The following is a 25,072-nucleotide window of genomic DNA, read 5'->3' as shown; positions in this document are numbered from 1 at the left end:
AAATTTATTTGGTGTTATAGTAATTCTACGTCTGATTATTTCTCAGGGACACAAAAGGCACCAATTTCGTGGAATGACCCACCATCAGCTCCTTCTCTGGTTGGTTACTTCCTCTGTTCTCATCAAATGAGTGTTTAAATTCTGCTGTTGCTGTTTAGTGACCCGATGCCACAGTGAAGTGTTGCCTTAAGTGCGTGTGAAACGTGTGAGAAGTGCATATACTGTGAACACACTGTCTCACACATCTGCTCTGAACAGTTTATTGGCTGCTTTTGCACACGAGAGAATTACTGTTAGATTCACTTCTTTCTTTTAGCAGTTTCCCACATGCCGTTAAAATCTAGAAATAAAATAATTACATTATTAGTAATAAAATTTGTTTGCTACTGAAAATGTTTCCACTATCCATGACTAACTTGTAGGAAATGAATTCTAAAACAGTTTTATTTTGAAATGATTAACGTCAGCTCGTTTGGTGAAACAAAGTATTTGCACACACTTCATGAGCGTCTGTAAAGCAGATATTAAATGTCTTCAGGATGAGTTTCTACACATGGATTATAATGTTCTGCTTTACTCTCTCCAGCCTTGAGAAAATAGATCAGATCCAGACTCCTTTATTAACACTACAAACACCAAATGCCAGTCATTTTCCCTTTGGCCGGTGGATTTGGCAGTGGCACGAGCCGCTCTGACGGGGATAATTATGGAGGTATTTTTGGTGCAAAACTACTGAACGCCTGTGACAGTGGAATTTGTAGTTGTAGAGAATAGCCACACATGTGTATCAGTAAATTTGAAGTCACAGAGAGAAATGTTTTAAGAGTTGCAAACTTGTAGACTTTTTTTTATCTTCCACAAACACAACACAACAGTTACACCTTCTCAAATTCTTCATTGCAGGTGCACAAATCCTATTCTACAAATCACAAATTAAGAAACTCATACGCTCACATTTTTGCTACAGTTGCTGCAGTGAATATGGTGCAAAACGCATTTACACACCCGCATCAAGAAATGTGAAGTCACAGAGAAATGTTGCTCATCTGCAAATCAGTATGTGAATTCATCCAATGAGAGTTGCACACTTGTAGAATATTTTCTCACAAATGTCTTGTATATTTTTCTAGCACAAACACAAGTACATAACTACAGCTGCTTGAATCTGCTGCGACGAATCTCAAACACTGTTTTTCGCTTTCAAGTGACAAGTTTCGCGCGCTCTCCCTTTTGCACCAAGTGCACCGTGAAATGTGGGGCAAAAGTGAGTTGTGCATCTGTAGAGGCAGTGGGCGGAGCCTACATGAATATTCATGAGTCTCCCGGGCATGCGCGTGGAACTGCTCATTCTAGTTCACGCTCCTCGTTTCTCAGCAGGTTTAATGGATTATTTAAAAAAAGGTCAATATAGTTTCAGCGCGAACTTAAACTACAATTGTGTATCGTTTTGTTAAATTCATAATGTTTTTATTAATTCGTCACTGACTGAATGATTGCTGGCATTCACTTCGTGTAGGCCTATATACAGTAGCTACAGCAAACTTCAACTCGTCGTATAAATTGCACCTTGCGAAGCTTTAAAACTGTGGCTTTTACTAATTATTATCATTTGTTGATTGCAATAAATTAAATAAACCTTCACAAATGTATCTGTGGGCTAACACTTTTTAAAATATATATAATATATCCTGGTGTGATTGTTCTTAAATTCTTGTTCGTTTAAATAAGCCAAATCATTTAAGACCAAACTCAAGCATGAATGTGTTGCTTTAATACATACGTACAATTTGGATTAAACAAAATTGTATGGACAAAAGTGGATAAATTACATTTGATACAACTAGGTTACTGTAAATGAGAAACAAAAAACACTTAACATTATTTTACGGAATATAATTTTTTAACATTTTTTTATATTTAATGTTTTAAAAAATATATTGTGATGGCAGAGCTCATTTTACTCTAGATTTCAGTGTCACATGACCCTTCAGAAATCATTCTAATACTGATTTGCTGCTCAAGAAACATTTCTGATTATTATCACAGTTGAAAATGGTTGTGCTGCTTAATGAAGTGTGGAAATTGACCTTGCCTGCTATAAAAGTATAACATTTCTTAAATCATAGTGATTCCAAACTTTTGTCATGCAAATCTTAAATACCAGAATGTCATGTTTTAACATTGATCCAACAAAGTTTAAAGGTTTCATTTTCAAGAGTTCAAGTCAGAAGTAGATCATGCATTTGTATCAATGGTCATCATTGTGTATCATCCAGGCACACAGAGCAACACATAAGGTCAAAGAAAGAACATGACAAAGAGAAACATCAGTGTAGGGTGCAAAATGTTTATTTGGACATGGATATGGTTGTGCTCATGGATATTTCCCAGAGATTATTGCCAGAGATGACACAGTTGTAAAGCTTCATAAGGTAAGGTATCAGAAGAGCTTAGCAATAAATACATTAAATGGTAATGGTTCATGTATTTAGGAATATTCTGCTCTTCTGTTGGAAATAAGTGTTGCTGTAATCATTCAGGTGTTCTGGAATTTTGGGTTTTACGGTAAAAGTGGAACGTTATTTTATTTTTTTATTTTTTTTATTGCAGTGACATTCAACAAATGATAACAAAAGACAGTTTAAAGCATTGCAATGTACAGAGGAAAAGCACAACGAAATGAACGAGTTGAAGTTTGCTGTGCTTTATAAACTAGGCCTACACGAAGTGAATGCCAGCAATCATTTAGTCATTAACGAATGCACAAAACGTGCAAACTAATAAAAACATTATGAACTTTATGAAATGATACACAATTGTAGTTTAAGTTCGCGCTGAAACTATATTGACCTTTTTTTAAATAATCCATTAAACCTGCTGAGAAACGAGGAGCGTGAACTAGAATGAGCAGTTCCACGCGCATGCCCGGGAGACTCATGAATATTCATGTAGGCTCCGCCCACTGCCTCTACAGATGCACAACTCACTTTTGCCCCACATTTCACGGTGCACTTGGTGCAAAAGGGAGAGCGCGCGAAACTTGTCACTTGAAAGCGAAAAACAGTGTTTGAGATTCGTCGCAGCAGATTCAAGCAGCTGTAGTTATGTACTTGTGTTTGTGCTAGAAAAATATACAAGACATTTGTGAGAAAATATTCTACAAGTGTGCAACTCTCATTGGATGAATTCACATACTGATTTGCAGATGAGCAAAATTTCTCCATGACTTCACATTTCTTGATGCGGGTGTGTAAATGCGTTTTGCACCATATTCACTGCAGCAACTGTAGCAAAAATGTGAGCGTATGAGTTTCTTAATTTGTGATTTGTAGAATAGGATTTGTGCACCTGCAATGAAGAATTTGAGAAGGTGTAACTGTTGTGTTGTGTTTGTGGAAGATAAAAAAAAGTCTACAAGTTTGCAACTCTTAAAACATTTCTCTCTGTGACTTCAAATTTACTGATACACATGTGTGGCTATTCTCTACAACTTCAAATTCCACTGTCACAGGCGTTCAGTAGTTTTGCACCAAAAATACCTCCATAGATAATTCTCGGTCAGCTGGTTTTGTGTGCTGTGACACAGACGGAGCTGTTTAAAGCGATTCAGAGATGCTTTAAAGGCTATTTTGAATTTAATTTGCTGTAAGATGCGATGTTGTAACCCTGGCTCATTTGAAAAACTTTCCTTGCGTTGTGTGTCAGCCATCCCTAGCAACACCCCTAAAAACACCAAACACCGGCTGGTGTCGTCTTTAGTGGGTGTGTTGCTGGGGGTGTTGCTAGGGATGGCTGACGCGAAACAGTCGTTCCGAAGCTTTGCGAGATCCCGAAGCGCAGATGTTTCGAAACACTGATCCGAAGCGTGATTCAAAACACCCATGTCACGTGACTATGGCCAAATGAATCCTCGAAGTGTTTCACTAAGTGTTTCATCAGGTGTGGTCCGCCGAATCAGCGTTTGATTGACACGGTCGGGAACAGACCACACAATCGCACATCTGTATAAAAGTGAAATCAACGCATTTTGACCTCGTGGGTTTTTGTGAGAGGAGTTTGATTTTGAGATAGCGGATTTTTGGTGATATAGTGACATAGTGCGATTTGATTAGTTATAGGCTATTTAGGCTTACATTTAAATTTACACAACACATTGACTGATAGGCTAGAGACAGACAGAGTATAGTGACATTAATAGATACATAGATATAAATATATATAGACAGCTATATTAATAGATAGATTATAGATACATATATAAATACATATATAGATTATATCTAGATACATATCTAGGTACATATCTAGATACATAGATAGATTATAGATACATATCTAGGTACATATCTAGATACATAGATAGATTATAGATACATATCTAGATTCATATTCATATAGATAGATACATATATAGATAGATTTGGATAGATAGATAAAATGGAGGCTCCCCAGAAGAGATGCCGTACATCTGTGGTGTGGGAGCATTTCCGTTTAGAAACCCCAAATAAAGTGTGATGTGTGTATTGTGATCGGCAGCTAGCCTACTGCAACAATACATCATCCATGATGCGCCATTTGAGGAGAATTTGAAATTTGCCCAGAACTCATGATCCACTAACTTACTGGAAAGAGAGAGCAGTAATCTTTCCTCATTTGTATGTCCTAGCTAAAAATATATATTTGCATGCCAGCAACAAGTGTCCCTTGTGAGAGGATTTTTTCAAAGGCTGGAGAAATTATCTGTAAAAAAAGAAATAGGCTAAGTCCTTCCACAGCAGAGAAATTAATATTTTTTTTTATAAAAATCTCTAAAAAAGTGAGAAATTGTGGCTTGATTTCTTTTATTAATATTCATTTTGCAGGACCAAAATAACATTATGCACAGTGAGGAGCCTATAGGTTACAAGCTTCACATATTAGAAAAATACAATAATAAAAAAACATTTTTTTTAATGGCTCATCAAGGTTGTTTCAGATCAACACCTGCAAGTGTCCACTAGGTGTCACCGTTGAGACGGGTGTCGGATTGATTCGAAGCCTCAAAACAATATGGCCCATTTGGTTCAACTGTTTCATTGCTTCACGAAGCCTCGATCTGCCCACCACTAGCGAGAACTCAAATGCAGAAAACAAATAGGTATTTATTAACAAAAGAAATAAAACAACACTACAAACAAAAACTCCCCATGGGGGAAAACTGGACAGGCATCAGCAGGAACAAGAAACACAAGGGAACTTAGACAACGAACCCGCACAGGACAGCAAACACAGGGAGACTTAATAGGAAGCAAACAAAAGAGGGTAACGAGAAAGGCAGGAGGGGCAAATGAATCAATAATCAGGTAACAAGATGGGAGGGGCTAGACAACTGACAGGAGAGCACATGGCACAAGGAAAAACATGACAAGCCATGTGCTCACAACAAACCAGACTATACCCAACGCATGACAGACCGGGAATGCCAGAGCTCTGTCACCAACCCAAGATGTAACCCAAAGAGAAGTGACAGAACTCTGGCAAGTTCCTCTCTTTTTTTTTTAAGGAACAAATTGAGAACAGAATTAACATTGCTTTATTTTTTTAAATGTAAAATTAATAAAACAATTATTTATAGTGAAAGAAACAGCCATGTTTGAACAAATAACTATTATACAAAAAACAAATGAGTGTAAAACAAATGAAATAAACTATATTTTTCTGTAAAAGAACATACAGTGGTACAAAGCAATACGTGTGGGGCATGTGTGGCGATACGAGGGAGCTGAATGGTTAAGGGGCACGCTCTCAAATACAGAGCTATAATGAATCACGACTACGCCACCCCAGCATTAACCCAGCTGGGGGAATACCCATAAAAAAAGGGCACACAAGTTCGTTTCTCCCTCCCACAATCACAAGACACTGAGACGTGAATACGTACAAAAATATATATAATTCTTTATTTAATGATCATAAATCATTTTTAAAAAAGGGTACTAGAGTCAGTCAAACAATGGGGCTGGATGGCAAGGCCACTACTTTGTATATGAGCAACAAAGTTCAATCAGTAAACAGACATGTCGACTCTCGTGACGAAGCTGGGGTGTACCATTAGCTGGGCAGGCTGAGCACTAGGCCTCAAATCAGCCCGCAAGGAGTACACCGTGCCCAAAACTTCCAAAGCACACACACACACTTGTGAAATCCACTACAAGAAAACCTCTACCGCACACTCAGAGGAGAACTTCTGTTCACCATGCACAGGATGGCTAGCCTGCCCGCTTTTGGGTCACCCCTGCTCCGATCAGCCGGACTTCCGTTCGAATATCCGGCAGACCATTCCCTCATCCCATTTACTCACGCACCGAGCAGTAAAGTAGCAGTCACTCACAGCACGCCGGGTTATACGTGCGATCGGTTCCCTTTTCTACACTGGAACTACAGCAGCAATGTAGAGGAACAAAAACCCTCGAGCAAACGCCTCAGAAAACTCAGAGGCAGTCAAAGCATTAATGGGCCTAACACGACGGCCAACCGACTCACAGCCTCGAGTGGGCCTAGTAAAAAACATTAAAATTAATAATATAATGATCTAATAGCCCAATGTTTTCTATAACAAGCTCACACACCGGAACACCCCAGGACAAAACCAAATCTAAAGTGTGGCCTTGTAAGTGAGTAGATCCCACTACAGACTGAGTAAGGTTAAAATAAACACAGTTACAAAATCTTGTACTAGGGGCCTATCCGGGCAGCAGATATGAATATTAAAATCACCTAATATAACAAGGCTGTCAGAAGCAAGTGGTCATAGGAGATAAATAAAAAATTAAAAGACAAATTAAATCAAGTGAGTTTCTATGGACTATTTTATGCAAACAACCAGCTAATCATGGCTTACTCATGTAGTTCAAAGTGACGTTCTAGACATTCTCCTGACTTTACAAATACTCTACTAATACTCTACAAATACTCTACTAATACTATACTAATACTCTACTAACACTCTAATGAGAGATAGTAAGACATGTAGGTGCAACATTACTTATACTCAACAGAATGTGTTAAAGGGACCATTAAAATAAAGTGAAACCATGTTTTGTAATCTTTTAAACTAAAGTTACGGCTATCTCTTCTTGACCCCCTCACACAATCACTTGTCAATGCAGGCGTATGTTGTTGTTCCATCCCTTTAGCTTGGTTTTATACTGGGAATCAACAGCCTGGGCCAGTGCTGCCACCTTGTGGAACAACCGATTACTGCAAAACAATGCAATTCAAAGCACAGGTGCGACCTGCATGGCAAGGTTAAATCGAGTGGTGCGCGTACTATTCTGGTGATGAACTGCATCACATCCACTGTATGAGGAGCCTAACATACACATAAAAACAACATATACTTGATTAACAGAGAAATAATCTGGAAGCGTCTCTCTCGTCTCTGTATTCTTAATACCATAACAATCATAATAATCACCATAGCAAAAACAAAATTCTGAACGGCTGTTTGAAAACATGCAAATACTGTTTGACATTCTTCTTCTTAACAAGTCAGTGTCAGAAACAGAAAGTTGTATAGTGCTTTATTTCTGCTTTTCCAGGAGCGCCACCTACAGTGAGAGAGTGAATTTGCATCTACCGCTAATTTATGCATTGGTCTGAACAGACAAATTGCATGTGAATATCGGACTGAACTTTCGTGTTGGTGTGAACATGAGTTAGTAGATAATGTCCTCTCGCTCATCGTGGCTGTTGGGAAACTAACTTACACAGAAGAGACTTTTGTTTCTCAGCACATAAAGATGAACTACTCACCGTGATCTCAGACTGTGTTGATGTGGTTTCTGCACTGTATGGATCTTCATGTGTCGCTTCAGGTGAGTTTTATAATAGAAACTGGTTCCACACTGATCACACGTGTGCGGCTTCTCTCTGCTGTGGATCCTCTCATGTGTTTTCAGATTTGATGAGTGACTGAATCTCTTGTCACAGTGTGAACACTTGTAAGGTTTTTCTCCAGTGTGAATTCTCTGGCGCACTTTTAAACTGTTCGCTGAAGTAAAAGTATTCTCACACTCAAAGCACATGTCAGCTCTTACACTATGGGATTAATATCCTGCCATGATTCAAAACTGAAAATAAAGTTCTGAAAGGTTGAAACTAAGTGTTCGAAAACTCAAAATCGTACAAAAAAAAGTTAAGCAAGATCGAAAAATAAGATTTGCAAGCTTGCAAAATGTAAAAAAAATAAAAATACCTCTGCAAACATTGTTGTTTTTGAGATTTCCTTCTTCAGAACTGCAAAACAATTTTTACGATGTTGCGCAAACAATTTTTCAGAGTTTCAAATTTGTCAGTGTTCTCCCACTGTATTAGAGCTGAAGATCTTTGCCCGAACCCGACGGGACCCGACGGGTTTGGTCGGGTTCGGTCTTAATTTCTATTATTTTACACGGGCTCGGGCCGGGCTCGGGCTCGCGCTTCGGGTTGCGTGGTAAATGAGCGGTCAGGTGATGTGTTTAGATTAGCGTGAAAATGGATCTTGAGGAGGTGAAATGGAGGCTGGTCTCTGGAGGACTTATTTTATTTCTTTGTTCCAACTTCCAAGTGGCCTCTAGCCTCCGTTAGTCATGAATAAATGATGTTAAAAAATGTATAAATTACTCCTTTTTTTTACGAAAGACAAAGCTGTGTGCGTGCGGCGCAGTCTCTTTTTTCCTTTCTCTCCCTTTTCCGCCGAGTGGTGCGTGTGCCGGCTCGCGGTGTGAAGCGGGTGTCCGCGCTATTCTCCGACACTCTTATCACTGCTGATAGACGGCCTTTTGGACAGTCGGGCTGTAAACGGGTTCGGGCTTTTAAAAAGCTGTCAATCAAAATGTACTTGTCGGGCTCGGGCCAAACTCTGTCGGGCTCGGGCCTTTTCGGGCCGAACTTTTAAGGCCCGATTACAGCTCTACACTGTATTAGTTTGTTTTCCAGGTTTGAAACCTTGTAAATGGTGATCTGAAAACTGGTGTGCGAATGTGTGAAAAAAAAGTTTTGAAACTCTGAAAACTGAGGCTCGAAAGGGCGAAACTTATTACATTACATTACATTTGCACTCCTATTGCAGACTATTTTTTCAGAGCTGAGTTTACAACACCCACTTTGCGGAGACGCCCACACAGTTGCGAGCTTGCGACTCACGTGATTTGTGGCAGCGTGAACTGTCAGGTGTGTCTTCAGGACTGATGCACAGATAAATGTTTTGCCGCATTGATCACACATGAATGGCTTCTCTCCGGTGTGGATCCTCAAGTGAACATTAAGATTACCTTTGAATGTGAACGGCTTCTCTCCAGTGTGAACTCTCATGTGACGCTCAAGACATTGTTTGTTTGTGAAACTCTTCCCACATTGATGGCATGCGTACTATGGTAGCATATGGGTAGCAATTTTCAATTTGAAATGTAATATGTAAAATAACAATGCATTTCTGTATTTAAATTTACATTTTCCATTACATTTGTGCAATGTTGGTGCAAAATAAAAATGATAATTCAATTATATAATTTACATTTGCCATTTCATACACTAGTTTTAATATGTAAATTGATCACATTTTTAACGCTTTATAAGTTGCTAAATTAAAATGATTAGATATTTTAACTTGTTCAAGCAAAAACTGTAGCAAAATGATAATTTAAATGTTATTTTTCTTAATTGCATTTACACTCACAGTTGAGACACTTGCCATTGCATTTTCATTAAATGTCCCGCAATGAATGCAGCAAAATTCAATGTGCAAATTGAAAATGCATTCCGAGCCGAACACGCCCCCTCCACTTAATGGAAATGCAATCGCAAGTGTCTTAACTGTGATTTAATTCATTAATAATTATTTTTTATACATTATAGACAAATCCCATGTTTCTGTAGTGAGAACTATATGGGATGAATATAGTATCAAAATGATTAACACGTGCAAGCACTATCATCCATGAACTTGATAAAGGTTGCAGAAATGTTTTACTATCTACAACCAAATGCCTGTGTGTTCTTTACATATTTTGTCTGCAATAATAAATGTACAAAAAAGACAAACATCTATAAACATCAACATGATCACACAAAAAAGTTTTTATTATTTATTTTTTTTAAGCTGGTTTGTTTAGAGTTCATAGCAAGTTTATAATTCAACTGTTAAAGCATGTAATAAGGTTCCACGAATCAGTGAATTTGAGCTTAATGTGGGTATATTATCAGTAAAAAGTAATCATAAAAAAAATCAGCCATATATATCAATGTGATTCATAACCCACTAATGTTGTGCACTAGAGGGAGCCACAGGACTGCAAATTCTTCCAGATCTGAGTGTAAAGGTGCTGTGTGTAACTTTTTTACTCTAGTAAAGCATACAAATAGCATAATATGTTTATAAAGCTTGGAAGAGCCAGGACATTTTTTAATATAACTCTGATTGTATTCGTCTGAAAGAAGAATGTCATACACACCTAGGATGACTTGAGGGTGAGTAAATCATGGGCTAATTTTCATTTTTGGGTGAACTAACCCTTTAATACGCTTAAAACAGTGGAGATGATCGTGGACTTCAGGAGAAACGCCCCAGCATCATTCCCACTCACCATCATGAACAGCATGAGTCTTTCAGCACCATCTCTCAGGACCTGAAGGAGGAGTTCCACACAGACTCTATTGCAAAAAGCAATGTACTTCCTTCGCCGGCTGATGAAGTTCAACCTGTCACAGGAGCTGAAATATTAGATATAATGGCAGTTTAATTGAGTCTAATGGGCTTCTGTCTGTTTTAATGTGAATTATTGTCATTTAGAGTTTGATCAGTTTTGGCTCATTTGAACATTCCATCAATGACAGTCTGTGGGACTTTTCAGAGTTTTTGATCGTCATTTCTGGAAAAACGTAAGTCTGATCAGTTATAAAAGATAAAGCAGCTCGAGTCAGAACAGTCTGAAGGTCTGAGCCAAGTTTGGTGGATGTTAGGAGGAGTTACAATTAGAAAATATAGTCTCAGAATAATAATTTACATTTATGCATTTGGCAGATGCTTTTATTCAAAGTGACTTACATTGCATTTCAAGGCAAACATTTACATTCTTATCAGTTCTTGCTTTCCCTGGGAATCGAACCCATGACCTTGGTGTTGCAAGTGCCAAAGCTTTACTGTTTGAGCTACAGGAAAGCTAATAATAATAATAATAATAATAATAATAATAATAATAATAATAATAATAATAATAATAATAATAATAATAATAATAATAATAATAATAATAATAATAATAATAATAATAATTATTATTATTATTATTATTATTATTATTATTATTATTATTATTTATAAAGCCAAACTAGTTAGTTAGTAAGTCAAACAGAACAGACGGTAAGAGTAAACTGTTTAAACCGATACACAGACTATAAGAGGCGATGAAATGAAGATGATCAGATGCTGCTGAAGATCAGACACACACTTACAGTTTTTCATAAATATCAACAGATCTAATGGATTTATTGTTATTTTTAACTCTTGATAAAACAAAAATGTCTGAATAACACATTTAATGTTTGTAGTTTATGCCGTTAAACACTAAATGCTTGAGTTACAATAGTGCTGTTTAAGAGCTGTGGACTGATCCGCCATCATTACTGTCGTTTCTACAGTTGAAGCGTTGTGTCATAGAGTGGAAGAAGTTAGAAACCTGTGTGAATCACATTTATTCTTCAGTCTAGAAATAAAGTAATAAACTGGTGTGTAAGAAAACCCTTCACTTGCTAATGTAAAGTCAGTCCTCAGACTTCAGAGCTTTTCTGGCATCTAGAGGTCAAACTGAGCAACTGACTCAAACCTCAATGACAGTCGACGTTAATAAAAACGGCAGAGGTCACAGAGCAAACAGCATTGAGTCTTGTGTTTCCAAGGGGCTCATTATTTTTTCCACATGTTTATTTTAATGTGCAAACAGCAGCACACAGAACAGATCAACCACAGAATCTGGATTCACATCAAATGTACACTCACCTGCAGCATTTCTGACAGTGACAACAGAGAAAAACACAATAAAATAATATAGGGCCTACACTAAAGGCCCACTAAAATAGGCCTACACTATTTATTTTATTACTTAAATAATTAACTAATTAAGATGACAAAGAGAAAACACTGAATCCGTTTGAAGCTTTGAAAAAACGGCTATTTTTTTCCGTCAGACTAAGTTTTTTCGTCAAATAAAAATAGCAGGCCTGCCTCAATCCACACCTTGTCTAGTTTTTATTTTTAAAAAGTAACATGTGTACATGATGTGGGTTAGTCAGGGTTAGTCTGGAGCGCAGCCTGTTGACAGAAAACACCCTCTCCGACGGCACAGATATTGCTTCGCAAGTGATATTGTACTTGCGAGTTGCGAATGTTGGACTTGTAATGTACTTGTACTACTTCTGTATTTTAACACCACGTAGAATATTTTGAAGAATGGGTTAATTGTGGGATCCTGACACTCAGTATGCACTAAAACCGTATAAAAACTTGTTTCTAGGCTTTTGTAGCTTGTTTGCTGTACACCTTGTCACATAGCAGCTTTTAGACATTGTTTTTTGTTATAAGTCAAAAGCTTCAGGCAACACAAAGCCAATGGAGACGGTTGGCCTAAATGCCTAAATGCGCTCTGTTTCTATTTCAATTCTTTCTGTGAACAGTGGGTTTGAAAACTCTATCAATAGATAGCCTAGTAGGGAGTTAATCATTTTACTGGGAAAATGCACAAGAAAATGGGCTCTTTGTAAAAATAAATAAATAAATTTGTTTATTTTGGTCCATAGGGTTAGAAAAATCAAAATAAAAGCTCAAAACAAACTGTAGGCCTATATATATATATAATCATAATCTATGTGATCAAAACAACTCGCAGTGACCCAAAAGCAGTAGACAGAAGCTTTGCTTATTACACATACTGTACATTTCAGCCTCAATTCAGTGTTTTTTTCCACAATTAATCATATTAAACAACAGAATACGGCCATTCAACTTAACATTTCAATGTCTGTTTCAGTGGTTCTTTGGGCTTCCAAATGACAAAAGCACAGACGTTGTACAAAATAAAATAAGCTAAAACAACAAAAAATTCAGCAATTTTTTAAATTGTTTTGGAAACAATCCTGGAAACCTGGATATCTATAACTCTTAATCATCTTCTGCTGAGTGTGAGAACTCAGTTAGTTTAACCACACATGTTATTAGAGAAACACATGTGGTTAAAGAAGAAAGAAAGAAGAGGAACTGACATCTTAACCCACACAGAACTGATCATCTCTGAACCCAGTTTGGACTGAACCTGGTCAAACAAAAATAACGTATTTAATGGATATATTTGTCTGGTTCCTTTTATTGCTGAATAAGACAAAACGAGAGAAAATTAACTTCCATATATTGCAGATCCTTTATGTATTCCTTAACATGTTTTTAATGCAAATTAATTCAAACTGGGTTCAGAGATGATCAGTTCTGTGTGGGTTAAGATGTCAGTTCCTCTCTTTCTTTCTTTCTTCTTTAACCACACGTGTTTCTCTAATAACATGTGTGGTTAAACTAACTGAGTTCTCATACTCAGCAGAAACATGTTCCCAAACCTCAACAGTGAGTTCATCGCTCTGAAAATACTAAATATGTAGTCACACTAGTTCCACATTGCTTAATTAAAACTAGACCAAAGGTTATTAAAACAGTTCTGGAAGCGCTAGAACTCAAAGCCAGAACACAAAGAGGACAAAAGACAAAGATTCATTACAATTTGTTTGTTAACATGTAAAAGACATTGAAAGTATTAACAATGAATGAAACAATTAGGATTGAGTTATATTAGATTGATATTCATAAAGTTGACTGCAGTTCTCCTGAGCTCCAGCTTTTGCTCCTCTGATGGAAGCATAAGTCACTTTATCATCACAGCAAACCTGAATGAACATCACAGTTCTTTCAACCCACAATTATTACAGCATGTTGTTTGAGCTCAATTCATGAAGAACTGCATATAATCACACAGATCATGAAGATCTGCATATAAGAGGAAAATACAAACTATCATGTTGAGAGAAGATGACTTCAGTATAAGTCCCATCATCTGTCTGCTCCTAAACATCAATGGAAATATGGAAAAATCAAGCTATTAAATGCCATCCATCAATGATATTTTCCTCAGGTTCTGCAAATGTTCAGGTAATATATGAGTAAAACGTGTGTCCTGGCAATTTCACATAAATGTTTTGTGAAAATCACTTATAAAGACATGACGTTATGATGACAGATCCTATTGTAACGTGACAGGATGATTGACTTGACTTGAGCCACACAACAGGAACAACACATGATGAAATCCACAACTAGAACAATGGACAATTAAATATGTTGAGAGAAGCTGGACAACATCGAGGAAGTGTTCGCTCACCTTGTTCTTTTTACTTCGTTTTTTACTGTGCGCAGCGACTTCAGTATAAGTCTCATCATCTGTCTGCTCCTAAACATCAATGGAAATATGGAAAAATCAAGCTGTTAAATGCCATCCATATTTTCCTCAGGTTCTGCAAATGTTCAGGTAATATATGTGTAAAACATGTCCTGGCAATTTCACATAAATGTTTTGTGAAACTCTATTATACAGACATGATGTTTGAATGGGCAATTTTAATGGTAACAATAGCACAACACACAGACGACACTGTTGTCAAAACGATCCCCATTCACACGGATCCGCGGAAAAAATAAAAACGCTGTATTCTGCTGCCAGGCCACTAGATGGCGATGAAACACTATAGACTGAACACGTAATACGCATGTGCATGACCTCATCGTCTTCACAGATTCACGTTTTTGTTGTTTTACACAGAGACCGTTTTCAAAATCTTGCACTTTTAAACCCGTTTTCAAAACTTCGCGTTTTCAGGCCCCAAAACACAATTGTCATGTAAATGAAAGGCCAAAATGCATAAAAAGTTTTACGTTTTTGTCGTGTGAACAGCCCCTCAGACAAAGAACAGGTGAGCACACACTCAGACTGACGAGGACTCATCAACGACTAAACAAGAGGGCGTGATCACGGGAAACTAGGAGGCGGGACAAGAGGAACACATGGCCAACACAAATAGAGACAGAGCCATGTGCTCAAACACAACACAGACAGAGACACATTAAACTAAGACTAGACTGACAGAACTGTCTGCTGAGAACCCTGACATTTTATAATCGGAGTAATAAGAGTGTCATATTTCAGGGTCAGTCCTTATGAACATTAATAACTCATGGATCAACCTGCAATACTTACCACAGAGTCACCAGTCCCTCTTCTGTTGCCTGAAACATAATGTCACGGGAAAGTTTATGATCAAACACACACACAGTCTCTAATGCAGATGACAATCAGTTTTTAAAAGAGTCTAGAAGAATCTAGTGCTGTAGAATAGAAATATTATTTTTGTTAACTCATTGATTTCTGAAATATGAAAAACTCACCCGCTCTTTTTTTACGAATCACCCAGAGAATAAGAGCCAGAAGGAGAAGAGCGAATGAAGCGGCAACAACAATCACAGTCACTGAGAGAGAGAGTATAGAGAGACACATTCAGCAGGACTATATTACTGTGTTTAACCAAATACATAAAAACGGCATGTTGAATAGCATAATTATCCTTATTTATCATGTAAATTGATGCTTGTGATGATGATTTTATAGAAATTGATATGTATTAAAAGCCATCTGTACACTAACAGACTTAGGCTTGGGTATCGAGTATCGAGTATCGAGTATCGATTGGAACCGGGACTAGCTTTGCGATTTTCCCGGAATCGTTCAAAAGTTAAAATTTCGATTCCTAGTTTCGATTCACAGTCCGCCGACCGGAAGAAGAAACCGCTGTCTAAGTCATTTCTAGCCCTATTCTGAACTGAAGTAACTACATAATCGATTTCAAACTGCCAAATGTTAACTCCCTGACACTTTAGTTAAACATTTGTAACGTACACACGGCATGGTAAATGCGTGTACTAGCACAGGTGTAAGCGTATATTGATTGTTATGCTAAACTGCGAGCCGACACATTTTATGAGACGCTGTGTGCCTTATTAACTCACACAGCGTCTCATAAAATGTATTCAGAGCAAACAACCCTGACGTTAAACCTTAAAAACGTATATATGATGTTTTCTTATTCTTCGGTATCTTGCAACCCAGATAGCAACATTGTTTCGGCCCAGATCCGGCCCACATCTGGCACTTGTGGAATGCGGATCTGGCCCACATGCAGCGTGGAATGACGGCCCTTGTGTGGCCCACTCCTGTTTGCCAGATCTGGGCCAGAAGCAGGCCATAGCAATGCCACATGTCAGCCAAGAGCAAAGAAATAAACCAGAACTGGACCTTATCTGAGCCACACAATCTGTGTATATTAAATATGGAGTCATATCAGCCTTAATAAGCCTGTTAACAAGCAGAATCCCTGAAGGAAAGAAGAGAACAGAAAAAGAGACGAGCAGAAACACAAGAACTATAACTGACTTCAGACACAGTCTTAGATGAAATCAACTGAAGAGAAAAGAAGACATTAAATCTGTGAAGATCTCAGCAGAGGAGGATTAAACAACTCCACAAACAGCATTACCAGCTTCACTTATTACTAACCAGACTGACTTTATTTCTGTCTGACGTCTACAAAAGATTTATTGAGAATTAATGGGTTTAACTCTAATGTGTTTCATTTAAAGTCACCATAAGAGTGACTAGTGTTTCCATTAGTTGGGCTCTTGACTCTTAATATATCTTATATCTCTTTTGGCTGCTGTGACAGTGTGTGTGTCAAACACATTTGCAGCAGCAAAGAAAGCTAAAGTGAAATGAGATCAGATGATGGTTACCTGTTGATGGTTTTGTAATCATCATGAAATAACCTTTTTCACTGATGTCTTTGGAATGTAACAATTGTGTTGATCCATTAATAATGTCACATCACAAACCCTGTACTACTACAGCATGAGATCCAACATAATATTAATAAGTTAGAAGACTTTATCAAATATGTGCACGAAAAAGACATCAACAATCAGCGTATGAATCTCAACAATGGTGACAATCAAAAGTACTTTGCTGCAATGCATGCTGGGTACCAGCATAGTTAAAAACTCCCAGCATGCATTGCAACATGAATAAATTATGCAGCTGAATTGTCCTATAATTTAGTTTGATTCTAAATATTTGCTTTTATTTTTTGCTGTTGTTTTTGTTGTGAATTAGCAGCTTTTCAGTGATGTTCTGAATTTATCTGTTTATCTAAATATTTGTGATTGTCACCATTGTTGTGATTCATACGCTGATTGTTGATATCTGTGTGTGTCAGCATAAGTTAAATTTTTGATCTCATGTTTGTTAAAAGCTTTAAACTGACAGTTATAATATTGCTGAATCTCATGCTGCAGAAACACAGGATTTGTGATGTGAAAATATTAATGGATCAACACAATTGTTAGATTTCAAAGACATCAGTGAAAGGTTATTTCATGATGATTATAACACCATCAACAGGTAACCATCACCTGATCTCGGTTCACTTTAGCTTTCTTTGCTGCTGCAAATGTGTTTGACAAACACACTGTCACAGCGGCCAAAAAAGACAAGAATTAAGATATACTAAGAGTTAAGAGCCCAACTAATGGAAACACTAATCACTCTTATGGTGACTTTAAATGAAACACATTAGAGCAGGGGTCTCCAACCTTTTTTCATTTCAGAGCTACTTTTTAAAAATGAAAGTGGCCGAGAGCTACTCGCGTAATACAATACTTAAATCTCTTATAATGTCTCATAACTCTCATATTAACAACTATCCAAACTGTTTTAGACCTAAAAGAGTTTTTGTAGGCCTATATGTCACCCTTAAATGTCAGTGAAAAGAACAGAATAAGAGATACACATTTTTTATAGAAAATTGTTCTTTGCATATTATACTGAAAAACACATAATTATAGTTGATTTTAGTTGATCATAACTAGAGATGAAATGGCATGAAAATTTCATTTCATGAATATAGTGACCAAAATGATCACGGTTATCACAGAATCCTGTTTATCAATTCACCAAGTTTTACGTTGAAAACCAGCAAATAACAATTACAATAAGCATCAATATGCAATTTTTGTTTACATAGCCTAAACATTAAAATAGTAACATTAAAAAATATGGCCAGATTTTAAAGGAGTGTCTTGCAACATGTTATCAACTAAGTTAACATGTACAAGTTCAAATCAAGTTTTGACACAAAAGGTTTTATAAAAAGATAAACCTCACATATTTCAGCCTTTAAATCATTTTTATAAAAATAATTAGTCAAAAAAGATAAATTACTGACATTTACAATGCACATTAGCTTATCTTTTATTATTTATAAAAAAATTCGGTCCGATTTCCCCGTGGCGTCCGATTTAAAATGACGAACTCAAGCGCGTAAAAGACGCGATATGCAGTGTTGTGCCTGAACGCGTTCATTGAACGATAGTTCATGAACTCGTTCATATTTTGAGCGAACATGAACTGAACGTCCTCTTTTACTGCCTGATGAACGTTACTGTGAACTCGTTCATTCTGGTGTCTGTGAACGGCACGCTCTCTCAGTTTAACTTCGTTCAAAAGGGTGCAAGATTTCTATAGAAATGTATTTGTCCCGTTCGGAACCTCCGTTGTCCCGTTTATTGACGCTGATCTAACCACTGATGTATGACTGAATCTGATCCAACAGCAACACGGCACTTGATCACGACACCGGTCATCATCCAATCACAGTCTACACTCACGCGCATCAGAATAACAAACTCTAAATTAAGAATTAATTATTATTTTGGGACAAATCATTGTTTGATTTGCGCAAAGAATCCTCCGCTGTCTGGTCGCTTCGATCCGGACTCGCGCTACCGGCAAATCCCTTTCACTGTCCGACTGGGTTTTGATTTCGGCAAATCAGTTTTAACGAATTCAAACAACGTGATTATTGTGAGTCCAACATACATCCAGCCACGCAAGAAAGCATGAAATCGTCCTGAGGGAATAATATACTGATGTGATTTGCTGCCCAAGAAACATTTCTGATTATTATTAATGTAAAAAAAATTTTTTTTTATATATATCAGGATTCTTTGATGAATAAAAGGTTCAAAGTAAATTTATCAGAAATAAAAAAAACTTGCAGAATAAAAGTAGTCTTTTCATATCTTTAATTTCTTTAAAAGTAGTGTTTATTACAAAAGCTTTCTATTTCAGATAAATGCTATTATTTTGAACTATGGTTTGTGTGTAATATGACTTTAATCAAAACAAATGTCTGAAAACCTTTTAAACACATACAAACCTGAAATGACATATAGGCCTACTGTGTTATGTTGGCCTAGCCTATAGCCTACAAATATTTTCAGTGTCCCTCATTTTCCTGTAAAGAACCATGCACGATTGTCCCGCATTTGTTTAGTTGGCAACCCTACCCTCAATGCTATGTAAACCCTGGTTGGATAAGGATTTTAAAATTGGATATGAAGATGAAATCTGACGCATAGTTTCAGTGTTAAAACTGATAACATAATTGCTGTCTGTGGTTTTATATGGGCTGTGGCAATAATTTTGAAAAATAATAGCTCGTAGCAACATATGGAAAAAAAGAACTGAACTAGTTCATTTTTTGGAACTGTGAACTTTAGTTCAAAATTTTGAAGTTTGAACTATGAACTGAACTAGTTCATTTTAAAATTTGTGAACTGAACTTTGAACTAGTTCATGTAGAAAGTGAACTTTCCCAACACTGGCGATATGTGAACGTCCCCTTGGCGATCTACCTCCAATCAGGCCACGAGCTACTGGTAGCTCGCGAGCGACGTGTTGGAGACCCCTGCATTAGAGTTAAACCTCTGTTAATTCTCAATAAAACTTTTGTAGACGTCTGACAGAAATAAAGTCAGTCTGGTTAGTAATAAGTGAAGCTGGTAATGCTGTTTGTGGAGTTGTTTAATCCTCCTCTGCTGAGATCTTCACAGATTTAATGTCTTCTTTTCTCTTCAGTTGATTTCATCTAAGGCTGTGTCTGAAGTCAGTTGTAGTTCTTGTGTTTCTGCTCGTCTCTTTTTCTGTTCTCTTCTTTCCTTCAGGGATTCTGCTTGTTAACAGGCTTATTAAGGCTGGGATGACTCCATATTTAATATACACAGATTTTGTGGCTCAGATAAGGTCCAGTTCTGGTTTATTTCTTTGCTCTTGGCTGACATGTGGCATTGCTATGGCCTGCTTTTGGCCCAGATCTGGCAAACAGGAATGGGCCACACAAGGGCCGTCATTCCACGCTGCATGTGGGCCAGATCCGCATTCCACAAGTGTCAGATGTGGGCCGGATCCGGGCCGAAACAATGTTGCTATCTGGGAAGTTGCACCATATTCTGATCGTCCTCTGCTCATCCGTTTGGAAACTGCGCGCGAACCCGGCGAAGGTAAAAAAAAATATATTCATGAAAACACATTTACGAGCTGCCAACTCTCACGCATTTACCGTGAGACACACGCAATTGACACTTCTCACACCACACATCCATTTTCTCACGCACAATAAAATCGTGAAGCAAAGAGGACACGGAGAGCGACAGACTAGACAGAGCAGTTACTTTATGATATACAAAAAAATCTCAGCTCTCAGATTCTGTCAATTTTATTACGAAATTCAAACAATAAATACCGTTTTGGCGCTTGTAAATGTGGAGATTTACAGATCCCTAGCGCACGTGAACCGATCATCTCGACTAGCTAATAGTAAATAAACACGAACACTGTTGAAAGATACAGTAGACTACAACTTACCTAACTGTATATTCCTCATACATAATATCGATCAATCAGTGTTTTTTATCAGCGTGAAGAGGTCAATAACATAGCTGGAGAACAATGTCATATTTACCTCAGGAAAGAAATTTAATGAACATATAGGCTGTAGCACATAGTTGGCAAGAAAAAAAGAGCTTATATACTTATATCATTAAATAAAGTTATTATAATTAAAAAAAAAATGCATTATATTTAATTTGAGTTATTTTTAACCTTAAATAATACTGCCAGCTGATAGGGCTCTCTGTATGTTTACAGCATTAGGTGAGTTGTTTTTTTCTTGAGAAAAATTAAAGCCTATCTTGAGTACCTAATATTTATCCAAATGAGTCAATATTAAATCAAATCACAATAACTGAATTGAAATTAAATAATAAAAAAGCGTAGCTTCCCAGAAATTGTACCATGTAAACATTGTAACATGTTGTCACTAAACCTAATAAAATTCAGTTTAGTTACTAAAATGTTAGTGACAATCACATACAATACAATACACTTATTGTGATGCAAATTTTTTTATATTTCAATTGATGGAGAAGGTCAGACTATTTCCTTCAGAAAGACCGTTGGTTAGCTAGCTCATTTAAAATGTCAAAAAAGTTGTTTAAAATAGATTTGATATTTATATTGTAGTTGAAAACAGCCCTGTGAGAAATTCATAGTAAATTTCATAAAAAGTAAAAAGTTCATAGAATTAAAATTGATCTAAACTTTTTTGACCCTGCCTCTTAAAAGAATCGGAATCGAGAATCATTAGGAACCGGAATCGAAACAAGGAATCGGAATCGGAATCGGAATCGTTCAAATTCAAACGATACCCAACCCTAAACAGACTGTACCTCATATGTTCACTAAATGAATGATGATTGTTTAGGATTGTCTGGATGAGAATGATGTGTGACATTTAATGACAGTTACTTTTTACATTACGGTATTAGTTTTCATGTTTATGGGTTGTTGGTGATGTACAAGAGAATGGAATTATAAAGTGATGTAGATTACAAATTAAACATGGCTTGAGTCAAAATCTGTGATCGGCTGCTCGAACAACGAGTCGGTCAAATGAGGATGATGTTCACACACACCTGGATTCAGAGAGTTTGCTGTGGTGTCTGGAGTAAGTGCTGTTGCTGTAGTTGATGTTACAACTATTAAAAACAAAATGGAAATAGAATTATATAATATTTTAATGCATGAACACAATATCAAGGCATTTATTTTACAACTATCAAACTATAACAACATATCAAACTGCTGTAGTCCAGATAGTCCAGACTCCGTATCAGTGCTGAAGGCTGCTCACACTAACATGGGATGAGTTATGCTCAAAATATCAGAGATCGTTGTTACTCGCCGCTCACACGGGTCGCCAACAGAAAGAGCGCAATTGACAATGAAAGGCGAGGAGACTTACACACTAATGCCTGGCTCACACTACAGGAGTTTTAGGCCGATTTATGCCTGATTTTCCCCTCCCGAGAATCGGAGACAAAATCTTGTCAAGGACCTCGATCGGTTCCGATGTTCGGCGCAGATTATCTGGTAATGTGAAGCGTTCACAGATCGAATCTTGCCCCTCCCGATCTTCTCTCACACAAATCGGGCTCGCCCCGATCATATCAAACATGTTTGTTGATTATGTCAGTACTGTCACAATAGCCAATAAGAAACAACAGGGCTGTTGTGGTGAAGGAATTTCCATTGAGGTAATTTTGAGTGACTCAACAGCGCGATATGCGGTATTATCTCCATTTATTTATTTATATATTTATTCCTAAATAAATAAGTGTTAGGCTGTGGTCAGCAGGCACGAAGACGAGTACATGTTCAGTAATGAGATGAAAATATAAACCGCATTGAAACGAAGTGGAGTAAACAGAAGATACAATAATATAATAATATATTATTGTCCACATAATATAATAACAGAACATAAACCTAACAATAAGCTTGTTAATCCATTGTAATATAACAGTTATATATTAGTTCGGATCCTCGAATCTCACTTTACGAGAGGCTTTCTGCTGATATTTCACCAGTATAGGCATTGCTCGTCTCAGCGCATTCTAGACACGCTGTCACTCAGTCCAGTTACACTGTTACGCCACTAGGTGTCGGGAAGGGACAGTCTTTGAGTGAGTCATTAAACTGTTCATTCAATGGAAATGTATAAAAAATGCGGATTCATTCAAAGATAGATGTCATTATATTAATATTTAAATAAATAACTTTGAGCTCCACTTTACAAGGCTCAGCTGAGCAGCAATGCAGCACATGGGCAATGCTGAAGCTGATGCGTCACTTCAGAGAGATCAATGGCATTGATTCATTGTATTGACCATGTGACCATGTGATTTTGCTTTCCTATGTCACGGCTACCTTTTCACGAAGATGACTTGATTGGGCGGCGCTATAGGGAGGGGTTAGCAGGTGCTTCAGCACCCCTAAGAAAGACCAAAGCACCCCGATAGCACCCCCACAAATAATTTCTGGAAGCAATTATATTCAGGCTGTATAGACCCTTTTACAGTTGGTAAACATGGTGACGTATTTGTGTGGGCGGGGCTTAGCTGGAGGCAGAAAGATCCCTCTGGCCGCTTCACTAACGCTAGTTTGCAAGTTTTGTTAGCTTGTTTTTTAACAATGACTGGAGAAAATCCAATTTTATCTTAATGTGCAAGGTCACTCACTGTCCAGGACCGCGATTGTTATTTGCAAAAGTAAATTTTAACGGACGGAACCAGATGACCGTACACGCGCTCAGTCAATGGACGATCTGACAGGATTAACGTTAACGCTACCTCTGGTTGAGTGGCCTGACTTCTACACCTACCCGATAGAGAAACCGAGGGTAAAGAGAAACTGAGGGCATATATATATATATATTTAGATGCCTATAACTCTGTGCTGAATGGTCATGTAAAGACTTGTGTGGTACGATCCGCAGTTCTGCCTAGCCAGCGTCAAGAAGACGACAATGTAAAGAGTGACATTACGGTGCAATTTAATGATGTGAATATTTTCTAGAAATAAAAATTCCAGATACAGCATACTCATTTTTCATCGATTCTTGCACCCAACAACACAACAAGATGACATTTAATAATAAAAATAATAATTTAAGCTCCTTATTATGTAGCCGAATCTGTGTTGGTTTGTATTGGCCGCCTCCAGTTTTCCGTTTGTTTTGCCTCCAGCTAGAGCCGTGACGTAACTGTGACGTCGCCGCAAAAGGGGTCTATACTATGGAAGCCCTGAACCGCATGGTGGAGAAGAAAAAAAGAAAACTTATCTTGTTATTTCGAGATATTAAGTCGTTATTTCGACGTAATATCTCGTTATTTCAACACAATAAGTTGGTATTTCTACATAATATCTAGCTGTATATTATGATTATTTTGCATCAGACAACAGACTGTACAAGACCGGTCATATGTATCAAAACTCACTGACAAATCTGACTAAAGAGCTTTTTTGGTAGATAATATGTGTGATGATAAAGCAGTCTGTGAGAGCCAGTGCAAACCACTGAAGCGAGAGACTGATGATGTGTGACAGTGATCATGTGATCATGAACCTTGTGTAGAAGCTGCTGCTGTAGTTCGGCTTGATGTCTTCTCAGAGTTTGAGCTTCTGACTGGAGTCAGTGTTGTTGAAGCGACTGGAGCTGCAGAAGATGAATGTTCAGACGCATCAGGACATTAACATCATATTTTCATATTGATCATGACATGCAGTTTGTGTTCAATCATCACAGCTTACAGTGGCAGTAGTTGAGAAGAGAGATGTTACTGTATCATTTATTCCTGGTTTATATGAGAGTGAAACACAGTGAGATGCTTCCCATAAACCTTCAGCTTTCCTGAATCAATGACATTATTAAGCCTTAGAATTCCTCAAACTGCATACAAATCCTTATAATTCCCAATATTGACGTCCCTCATGGGTCATACATGAAATATTGCATAAATCAGAAGAGTCTATTTTAGCCTAGTATGACCCATAGGAGGTCAATATTGGGGATTAGAAGGATTTTTATGCAGTTTATGACTTTGACCACTAATATTTTATAATTGCCAAACGTATGAAGCCATCAGGAAGAGTAGAGCCAGTGTGTGAAAGTTTTGACAAATCTGTCAGAAAAGAGTGTTTTCTCACCTGAATACTTGACAGTGTATCTGACTGAG

The 25,072-nt window shown here is 37.3% G+C and overlaps 1 protein-coding gene and 1 long non-coding RNA gene across 3 annotated transcripts in view; both read right to left on the bottom strand.

Annotated features, from left to right (window-relative positions):
- LOC309498564 (uncharacterized protein) overlaps positions 1-25,072 on the bottom strand; it is a 270,271-nt gene that overhangs the window by 232,874 nt on the left and 12,325 nt on the right. The gene's annotated exons all lie outside the window — the stretch shown is intronic.
- LOC309503346 lies at positions 11,759-24,711 on the bottom strand. Of its 2 annotated transcripts, XR_014207618.1 has the most exons (6): positions 24,463-24,711; positions 21,971-22,033; positions 15,497-15,577; positions 15,309-15,337; positions 14,436-14,504; positions 11,759-14,121 (listed from the first exon to the last, which is right to left on the bottom strand). It is a non-coding gene; the product is annotated as an uncharacterized lncRNA (long non-coding RNA). The 2 variants fall into 2 exon arrangements; XR_014207619.1 differs by lacking the exon at positions 24,463-24,711 and having other exon boundaries at positions 21,971-22,289.

This window comes from Leuciscus leuciscus, assembly GCF_965113295.1.
Source record: "Leuciscus leuciscus genome assembly, chromosome: 1".
NCBI lineage: Eukaryota > Metazoa > Chordata > Actinopteri > Cypriniformes > Leuciscidae > Leuciscus > Leuciscus leuciscus.
This window is presented reverse-complemented; position numbering and strand designations above follow the sequence as displayed.